This window comes from Cupressus sempervirens, chromosome 5 (assembly GCF_028749045.1).
Source record: "Cupressus sempervirens isolate cs-2001-9-10 chromosome 5, ASM2874904v1, whole genome shotgun sequence".
Classification (NCBI taxonomy): Eukaryota; Viridiplantae; Streptophyta; class Pinopsida; order Cupressales; family Cupressaceae; genus Cupressus; species Cupressus sempervirens.
The window spans coordinates 695,104,187-695,115,781 of record NC_143122.1 but is presented as its reverse complement, the minus strand read 5'-3'; the positions used below and the strand labels follow the sequence as shown (position 1 = coordinate 695,115,781).

The window sequence follows — 11,595 nt, the reverse complement described above, 5'->3', positions numbered from 1 at the left end:
TCGATAAGAACCAATGTTACACCGAAGTGATAATATGTGCATATTTATATTGTCCTTTGAACTATTATCATTACCACTACATTAATAATTATATAAGTGGTATCATATATTACTTTTCTCATTGAAAACAATAAAAATCAAGGTAATTGTTCCAAACTCTCCGGTTAGCCAACGAAGGGACATTACATTTTCCCTTAAGAATGAAATATTGGAAAGACAATTATAATGCTTGTTGTTCTAGATATAAACTTCAGAAGAAAAAAAGACGAAGGTAAAATAGTTAGTTCAAATTTATACAAGTAATTCGTAGGAAACCTAATGTACTTGAGAAAGACAAGGGAAAATATTATAATTCTCACCAAAATTCTCGCTATCTTGATGGAATCACCGAAGACATCACATTGGAAAATAGGGAAATTAATACTAAGGTATGTTGTAGAAATAGTTGATATTGGTATTTTCTATACAAGTTATGTAGACACCTAGCTAGTTTATTTTACATATAGTGATTTTTTTGGAAATGTAGATGACATAAAGAGTACATTAGGTTAAGATTTGTTTGGTGTACAAGTATAGTTTCATGGTTATCCAAGATTAAATCAATCATCATTATTTCATCTATAGAGGTGGAATATATAGTAGCTAGTTTAGTAGTTTGTCAAGTATTACATATAGAGAGATTGATAAGGGATCTTGAACTAGTCATAAAGAAGAAGCCAAATATCATCTTTTGTGACAATAAGTCAATAATTTCACTTTCTAGAAATATATTCTTTTATTTGAAGAGCAAGAACATTGACATATGTTATCAACTTCATTAGAGAAGGTCAACAAAAGAAAATTGAGTCTACAATATTGTAATTTTAAAATTTGATTGTAAGACATTCATTAATCTATTAGCAACAATTAGAAATCATAAGTGAATTTTACATTTCAAAGGCAACAATTAGGAATCATTAGTACTGAAAATATTATAGTATATAGAGTAAAAATTAAGGGACGATGTTAAATGCAATTGTTGACTCTATGAGCTGTAGTTGTTGTATGTTTGTGAAATTTGTCATTTTACATCGTGTTACCATAAATTTAAATTTTCCAATAGTTAGCTCACGCATTTAATTTGTTTCATGAAGGACATCCTTTCCCTCCAAGATTTGAAAGTCAAATCTTGTTTCTCTTTATTTCTCTTTTACTCATCATGACTAACCAAGTGAACGTGTAGATGTAGCAAACTAGTGTTGAACAATATTATTCATTTATAACATACTTTCCTTACAACTAGATATTTTGGACATTTCTATTTGAAAAAATTATCATACCTACAAAATACTATATTAACGTTCATGTTTTGTTTTCCCTCTTGATACAATTGAACCGAGTCATCAACTTTAGTCACCCAAAATTTGAGTACACAATATGCTTAAAAAATTTGGTTTTAATTTTGGAATAGAAAATAAATAACAATAGTTCTAAAAAATGATGTTGTTAACACTTGAGAAAATTAGGCTATTGTAAGCCTAGTTCATCTTCTCAAATGAATCAGGTTAGAGAAGCATGAAATGATTTTATAAGTATAAAAACCATAGAACAAGGAAATGATAATCAAACAATTTGAAAATGTGTTATGCTTTCATGTATTATTTTTAAATAGGGTGGAGGAAAAGTGGACTTAACATTGGAGGAAACATTCCAATTAAGAAAGCTTAAGATAGAGAAATAATAGGATGTGTGACCTCCCGAGAATTCACCATTCTTCACCTTTGTGAGCATCCTCAAGAAAAATGAGTGCTAACTATTCCATTCATTCTCATGAGAGTTCTGTTTTTTTTTTTTGGATGAGAGTTGAGTTCTTGTGAACCACTACTTGTAAAACATGGGCCAATGGTTTGAATTAAAAACATAATATTTGAGTCATGGTAACAATACCATAATTCGACTTGTTAAAAAAGAATATCTCCTACTTATCAAGTTTTATGGTTTCTGTAGAATTTACCTACTCAAAGTTCAATCAAAATAACACAAGTCAATAGAAATTCCCTTTTCAATTTTAATTTAAAAAAATATTACATGAGGTGTATTTTCTATAAAGTTAATTCAAAAGCATATGAAGCTCATCCAACTATTGCAGTTGGTATTGATAGGGAAAAATTATACCCACTCAATTATATTTAATTTTATCAAAAGCATGTGTAGAAAACAGAACAATGGTACTTAGTATTGTTTGTAAAATAGCATATCAAAGCTATTAGATTTCTATAGTCCTTACTTTCTCTTGCATCCTAATCATGAGTTGTATGTATGATTTGATAAGTTGATGATAAAAATAAATGATAGAATCAAATCCAAAAACTTTCCTTAGTATCATACAAACCATTTTTTCTATCTAAAGTGTAGATTACTTTTAAAAGAGTGAAGGAACTAACAACTCAAATCCAATTAAGTCAATAATTTAAGGTTTGCTAATGATAATCCTTTCAATATATAGAAATGAAAATATTATTATTAATGTTTATAAATAATAATAAACGACGATGAAATTAAATATGACATGAGACATAATATGTTTATACAAGTCTTAAGATATGCAATATAAACAAAGTTTGAAAACTGATGGTAAGTTCATATTTTATACTATACTATCTCACAATTCTCTGTGTTTGTGTCTTATGCAGCTTCTCAAGTTTTGAGGCATTAGGCATTGTCAGTATTACTAAAATAAAAGAAATCACTTAATCAAAATATATTTCGTCTAATAACAAAATTAAAATTCTAGACACTCATAGAATACTTAGTTAAACCCAAAAAAAATCATAATTTACAAAAGATAGAATTCAAAAGATAGAATTCTAAATATATAGATAAATATAAAGCAATATACTTCAAGAAATTAAAATATGACATATGCTAGATATGTTCGTCCTCCTCATAACAGGAGCCTCTTTAAGAATTGTTGAACCGACATGATTTCTTACAATGAAAAATGCATCTCCCCAAAAACAAAATGGAAAACGTTTATGCACAAATATTATGTCTCGAGTTCCCACTTCCCCTTTACTAGATTTGACTTTCGGAACGAGCAAGAAAGTGCGACACTTCCATCCGTTCTTTTTCAATACATATGTTTCAACTTCAACATAACAAGCGAATTTCCCTTCATAACCAGTGCCGAGAAATGACTTCTTCAGCCGTGCATCTCCTCCTCCTTGTTTTGATCCTTACCGATCTTGACCCACTCTCATTTTGGCAATGATGAGCCAGCTAAGTTTCACACCACTAGTCTGTTCAGACTGCCTCTTCACACCTTTAAACAAAACACTTCCATCATTATCTCTAATCTCCTCGGCTGCTTCTTCACCATACAATAGAATTTCTTCTACTGTTAAGGTTTTCTCCACATCAATATCCTTTCCAACCATACATTGAGTACAATATATCTCTTCCCAAAACATTTCTAGAACCATCTTGTAGAAAGGAGACTCCATCAGTTGGATCTTACGATCCTTTCATTTGGTACCCATTTCATTGATAAAGATAAATGGGCAGTACCACTCCCCAACTATAGCAGGGGAAATCCTATCTAACAAAGAGAAATCAAAAGGAGGAGGTTGTGCTCTCGAGTCGGTATTTTCCCCTCCCACATGAGCAAGTCTGTTATGATAACCACGCATGTCTTGGACTTCTAGAGGCCAATACATCTTACGCAGGCTTCTAGGAGGGAAACCATCAGCAGCTATGCACTTTGATTTGAACTCATACTTCTCTGATGAGATTATCTGGATATGTTGATATGGGTTCCTGGGTTGTAATGATCGGGGTTCAATGTCATTCACAGTTGTACAATCCGTACAATCCTTCTGCACGACTTTATCATTAGAGCATGTTTCCACTAATCTGTACTCAACACCATCAATTTACTATTAGCTAGTCACTGATCATATGAATCCTAAATGCTCACAAATATAGATTCAGGGCATTATGATTAAATATAATCTGAAAATATTAAATAGCTTTCAATATGATAGCCTTTGACTGTGGCAATCCATAAACATAGCTACTCCAATTCCGTATACAAGAAAATTTTACCCACAAATCTGCATGGAAGTGGCTATTGATGAATTAATTACAACAAAGGAACTCATCAAACAGGCATAGTTGTCTCAATGTAAACTAAAGGAAACTATTGCTAATGGAGTGAATAAAAAGGTTGGAAGAAACCAATGTTGTAAATCACCGTTGTCGAAAGTCAAATAACGATTTACTTTAAAAGATATGTTCATAATCCACAATCTATGCACACATTGTATTCAAAGGTTTCCTTTCTAACCCAGGTAACCAGAATGGTGGAGAAAATTGTAGAATTTGGCTTTTCTTGAAATTGCAAATCCTTTTACAAAATCCATGAAAACTGATCTAGTTTGTAATGTATACGTAATTATTTACCATTTTGTTCATGTTTTTGAAAAATAAATTCTTCATTAACGAAGACAAATGGTAAGTGGAACCATTTGTTCTAGTTTGTGACTTGTGATATTAGACCTTCTTGAGGTATATGAAGGGAAATGAGAGCACCCTAGAAAGTCATCTGAGATCAATATACACATCTTGTATCCAATAGTTCCATGAACAACTTCTAATAAGAAAATACAAGTGCACACTACTATGTCATAAAAGTGGAAACAAACATAGTTGATTTCCCACAATTAAAACCTTAAAGGAAAGTGATTGCAATTTACTGATCTAAATAAATTTCAGCAGTATTATAACATATAGATTATTATTCTACAATCATAAAACTAGAAGAATGAGACAGAATAGAGAACATAGATATATGTGGGGAAAACCTTTCCAGGTGAAAACCCCACCCTCCAAACCATCAAGCTAATGTATTATTAGCAACAAGTTACAATACATTTCCAGCCTTCACATGGAGATTTACATCTTGCTCCATTCTAGAGAAAATTTGGCAGCATAACCCTGTGCAAATAACTTCTCATCACTCTCTCAATTCTCTACAACAATGCTTTGTACTTATAGAGTTTTCATACAAGAGGAAACAGTTTCTAGAGCATCTACATTCAACGCATCTACAAATAATTTAGAAACTTCCTTATGCACAACTCTTGCATAAAACAAAACATAAGAGAATAAATCACCAAAAAGTAGAAGCTTTCTATTTTTCTACTTCAAGTCTTCTCTTATGGAAGAATCCAACTTCATTTAGCAACTTTCCAAGAAAGCACAAATAAAGCAATAAAATGTGGTAAGGTTGAGTCACCTTATCCCAACAATCTCCCACTTGATGAAGACCTTACAAGATTCAAACTGATGAAATTATATCATCACAGCCATCCATGAAACATCATAAATCATAACATATGCTCTCGTGCTCCAACTAGACACCTATCCATATAACACAAGCATAAGATCCATGTGATAACAAAGGTTATACACACTGCCACCACTCCTCTATGCTCATAGACTACACAGAAGCATCAAAAACATTAACTTCTTAGCCCAACAAAACTATGAAGTCATCTTCCAGAAAATAAGATAAAACATTAGCCAGAACAACAAGCAAATTGATTTGTCCAATCCAACTGATAAATCCACGAGATTGAAAATAACATCCATAGTAAATGCTAACTCATCCAATCACCCATATCTCAAAGGTATCCAACACCAAAAAACTCATGCCAACAACATAACCAACCCATAAATTGCAACCTCAAGCTTTATGTACAAACCAGTTGATGAAGACCAAACACATACAAGAACCCCCACTGCATGGGTAATGTTGAATCTGAAAAATCAAAAGCATATTGAATCTATTGATAATCAACACAAAGAAAGTGAAACCATGTATTACCAAGGACCATCTGCAAAGATATGGAAATCCTATAGCAAAAACACTGCAAGAAACATCTCTCTTGTCCAGTCTCTAGAACTCTCCCATGTTCTCCACATCCAACAAAGAAAAGAGATAAAGGAGCCACCATGTCATCACCAATAAATAATGAAGTACAAGTGATAAAAAATAACCACAAAAGAGTGACCACATAGCTCCAAAAAATCTCAAAAAACAATGTTATGTGAACCCAAACATCCAAGAAGATAACCAAAGCCAAAGAAAGAAAGTGCAAATCATAAGCATGTAGCATGTCCTTCTACAAACACTTCTAAATGTCAACTATGCCATGTATGATCTCCTTCACAACCCCAACAGAAAAACCACAACAACATCCAAAACCATTCAACATCAAGAGATCAAACATAACATGATATCATGAATCTACATGGATGTAAGCCTCTCAAAGAAGGTCAAACAACTCCATTTCCCATTTTAGGAAATCAGCCCACTACCATCTCCTATTGTGATCATAAATGAAAGTACACCTCAAGGAGATAATCATGTTATCCATCTCTCACAATGAATCCTCCAGAACCATCTAATTGCAGCTCAAGATCCATGAATATGAAAGAAAAGATAAAGCACTTGAAAGTAACATTGGGCAATACCTTTCAAGTGATAAACTACCGAGTAGACCAAGAACGGGGAATGAGAATGCTCCTCCAAGATATGCAAGTCACCCTGTGACTTATCCAAGAAAAATCTCCTCATAGGTCTATATTGAATTCACGTCCAACAAAGGTGTAGGCTCCTCAGACTTTCTATTGAAATCTCATCAAGAGTATACATCTGAACAACATGTCTCTCATCTCAAGAGAACTCTAGCCTCACCTAAGTCTCCAAGTATCTACAAGCACCTCTAATCAATCACTCCATGCAAAACTCCACTACAACATAGCACTGTCATGAAGTATCAAGCAAATGATCAAAGTACTCAATACCAAGAAATTAAAACAAGATCAATGTCAAAGCTCCAACCATGGAATCAAGAACATAAACATGACATCATGATCTAAACCATCTCCTCCAAAGAGATAACATGCTTCATCTGATCATATCAAATAACTATACCCTATCACAACTCTAAACTGGTAATAAATAGAGAACCATGACATAAAAGCCACCATGATAACATATCAAATAAAAGCATAAAAAACATCTCTACCAAGGACCCCTTGAATCCTAAAGATGTCAACATCTCCAAACACATGAAGGTACCATCTCGAACTAGTGAGCCAACAAATGTGAAAGACCCTTCTGCAATAATAGGATCTAAGGCATCTTCCAACATCTGCAACACTAAAGAAGATCATCCATCACTATATGATGAAAAAAAATATAGCCACTGCTAAAGCTCCCACTGAAGCATGATACCAAGCTCATGACACGCCATCCTCCAAATCTGAAAATCATCCAGGCCCACACATCACACTAGGTGAAACCAAGATCTCCACACTAAAGAAATTCACCATGCTTTAGGACTCCATAACTGACTATCCAAGTACTCAAATATCATCCATTCTCTCATCTCAAAGCAACTACACAAATGCACAAGTGACCACAAACAAGGCCAGCTAACAAGTCTGCACCAACACTGAATCAAATTTGGTGGATATAGACAATCCATATCCAAGTTATCCCACTACAATTAAATGGGTGGCCTACCCACCTAACTGCATAACTTGTAGATCCAATCATTTCAACATGCAAACCCACTATCACATTAGTGACATATGTAAATGAGATCAAATAGAATAATCATGTAGACAATATGACTCAAACACCAAATCAAGCACAAATCTGATTAGCCAATTATGTCCACATCAAGCACCATAGTCTAGGAATCCAATAAAGCATCACCACAGAAATGTTGAGTGACTGATCACGTACCAACATCTCTATGCAGAGAAAGAAAAACACCTCCTCTTACCATGCACAAAGAATGCATGCATGTAGAACTACAACTATCTCATTTGGTACCACTCTAAAGGAACAAGAGTCCAGAAAATAGCTCTTTAGTAGATCCACAAAAAACTACAAGTTTTTTATTTTAACATGCAAAATCTAAAAAAAATTGTGTTTAAGAACACCTATGCACATCCACACCCACTTCTTATCTGGAAGACTCAAAGTTTGAATAAAATACCAAACAACTAAACCCAGAATAATGGATTATCATAGATGAACATCACCATAGATTTTTTTAAAAGGAAAATCTATAAACCCCTCAGATCCAATGAACAAGAATCCAAGTCATGCATGTATAAACATCCAAGAGGAGAAAATAGTATTGGAACTCCAGGCTCACTTGTAGACCAATCCCACAACCATTACTAGTACATGCATCTAAGAGAGATAGGCCATCAAGAAGCTTTCAGATCATCCAATGATCAACTCCATAGCCTCTATGCATTCCAAGTAACAAAAGAGACAACTTCAAATACCCATGCATCAAGAGTTATTCTATTGTCAACCAAGAGTTATAGATCAATGTCATTTCAATATGACCAACTCTATTTTTTCTGTCTTCACCATCCTTCAAGAAATGTTTGCTGTCTCCTGAAAAACTAAATCAATTGCAAGACTTCCACTCATCAAAGGATTAATTATCAGTAAATTTCTTCAAAACAAACTTCTTCAAGCTCTGCAAGTTAAGAAATCTTAATAGAAGAAATACCCAGAACCAAAAACTCTATGAATCCTTCCATGCAAACAACATACAATTCACAAAAAAGGGCTCTGATACCAATTGAAGGGAAATGAGAGCACCCCATAAAGTCATCTAAGATCAATATACACATCTTGTATCCAATAGTTCCTTGAACAACTTCTAATAAGCAAATACAAGTGCATAATACTATGTCATAAAAGCAGAAATAGACATAGTTGATTTCCCACAATTAAAACCTTAAAGGAAAGTGATTGCAATTTACCGATCTAAATAAATTTCAACAACATTACAACATACAGATTATTATTCTATAATCATACAACTAGAAGAATGAGACAAAATAGAGAACATAGATATACGTGGGGAAAAACTTTCCAGGTGAAAACCCCACCCTCCAAACCATCAAGCTAATGTATTATTCAACAACAAGTTACAATACATTTCCAACCTTCACATGGAGATTTACATCTTGCTCTATTCTAGAGAAAATCCGGTAACATAACCCTGTGCAAATAACTTCTCATCACTCTCTGAATTCTCTACAACAATGCTTTGTACTTATAGAGTATTCATACAAGAGGAAATAATTTCTAAAGTGTTTACATTCAACGCATCTACAAATCATTTAGAAACTTCCTTAGGCACAACTCTTGCATAAAACAAAACATAAGAGAATAAATCACCAAAAAAAGAAGCTTTCTATTTTTCTACTTCAAGTCTTCTTTTGTGGAAGAATCCAGCTTCATTTAGCACCTTTCCAAAAAAGCATAAATAAAGCAATAAAACGTGGTAAAGCTAAGTCACCTTATCCCAACAATATACTCTATCAATTAGGTCAAATAGTAACTTTTGAATCTTTCATACTAATTGATCACTCAAATTACTTACATATAAAATGGGAAAGTTATATGATGTTCCAAAATAACAATAAGCTGATATGTGATGGATTATAGATATCTTTTTTATTCATTTAATTCTTTTTAATTTATAAAAATATTTTGAAATGTAATTATAACTTCTACTGATTTTAAATATATGAAGAGAGAATAGAAATGGGTCTGCTATTTATTCATTCTATTCAAAGTCTATCAAATATCGGTCAAAGTGTTTTCACAAAACTATTGTCAAATCTTATTAGTTTTTTCTTGTGAAAATATAGAAATTCTCTTATAATTTTAATGGTCAATATCTACAAGGTGGACTGTATCTAAACCTTAATCTGGTTGATCAATTTTGTAAAACTTTTTCTTCATCAAAATACAATCTTATCACATGAATTTTAAATAGAAAATCATACTTAATTAAACTTTACATTGCACACACCAAATCGCATCGTGCAATAAAGATCATAAATATGATGAATGCAAAACTAACACAATCTGTCAACCAAGCTCTACATACTAATCTATAAACCGCAGAAGAATCATACCATTCATATAATCTTCTAAAAATTTAAGGAATTTCATTAAAAAAAACTTGAATATAACCATCAAATTTAAGTCAGGTTCAATACCGAAAGACATGCTACAATTACTTACCCCTTGTGCCTGCCAATAGCTCGCACAATGTAGTAGCAATGGGAGGAGATGGGTTTGCCCAAAACTGGAACAAAATAATATTTGTAGTATTTTTCACTGTACTTGAATTCTAGGCTTTTGTCTTGGGGAAATGGCAGTCCTCGCTGAGCTAAAGTACCAAAGCAAGAGAGACATGTAGTCTCATCATCATCAAGTAAGAGATAAGCAGAGTGTTCATCAGGCGGTGGGAATCGAACCGCAGATGTTGTATCTCTATAGGCCCGCCTGTAAGCCGCCATAGATACTGTGGAATACATAATTTGTCAGATAAGAAAAATGATTGTCTTTTGGATATAGTTTCTACTTATATGGCCATTGGAGGTTTACGGAGACAATTTGTAATTTGAAGCCATACCAATTAGCATAGAGATCTTCACGCATGACACGCATAACCCTAACCCTAATTTGTGGTGTGCATATAAATACAAAATTATTTGTTGTTTTTATTGAATAATATCTGTAAATTGACTAGGGAAGGCTTATTCACATGCCATATGACACCTTGTGCAACCAAATGCTAGTTGACATTAGCCAAAAAAAATACCTAGTGCAAGACGAATGCAAGGGTCAGAACCTATTATTGATGGGGACTTTAAAATAATCCAAATTTTTTAAAAAAAATTCATGTTTACTTTTTTCGAATTTTAAATTGTCCAATAATTCGGATCAATGGTAAATTCTGATTCCTTCATAGACAATTGGACCATATGGATGGCAACAAGTCAACTTTTCTAATCAGTATCACATTACCATACATTTCACTAGCACTTATGCCTTTGAAGGGTGCAAGGGTTACAATGATAGTGATATATTCATTCATTAATGTTGTGTGATGTAAACTAGCTACATTTTGTTTCTAATGAAAATTGATTGAGGCTAGATTCCTCTATTTTCTATTTAATTATATATGAATTATTTTCCATTTTAGCATGCTCTCAAAGATAAAAGGGAGTGGAATATAGAGCTTATTTTGAGACTTAACTCTTTAAATGGCTAGAAATATTGTAGCATGTCTCTTGTTTTGAGCTCTATTAAATGGTCTTGTCTCCATGCATAAACACAAAAACAATGATCACCTAAATTTAATAAATATGTTAATCTTAATAGCAATAACAAAATCATCCATCAAATTTAGAAAGAGATGAATTTGGCCACACTCCCAAGATGCTCTAACTACTAAAATATTTGAATCTTTAGACTTATATTTATTGATTATGTAAGACTTTAGTGGGTGATATCATTTTTTAGGTTCTATATATTTGAGCTATCAAGTGATATTTTATGGTGCTATTGTTGTCCACTCTATACCAAATAATGTTGTTTTTTTTTCACACTGGAAAATAATGTGCTATATATTGTGTTTGATTGTTATCAACACTCTCTAGTCTTCAAATAAATACGTTGATTTCAATTCCAAGGAATTGCTTTGCTATATTGAT

General features: G+C 32.8%; 1 pseudogene; it reads right to left on the bottom strand.

Moving 5' to 3' along the window:
• Positions 1-3,025: 3,025 nt before the first annotated feature.
• On the bottom strand, positions 3,026-10,395 carry LOC149557891 (uncharacterized; annotated as a pseudogene).
• Positions 10,396-11,595: the final 1,200 nt, after the last annotated feature.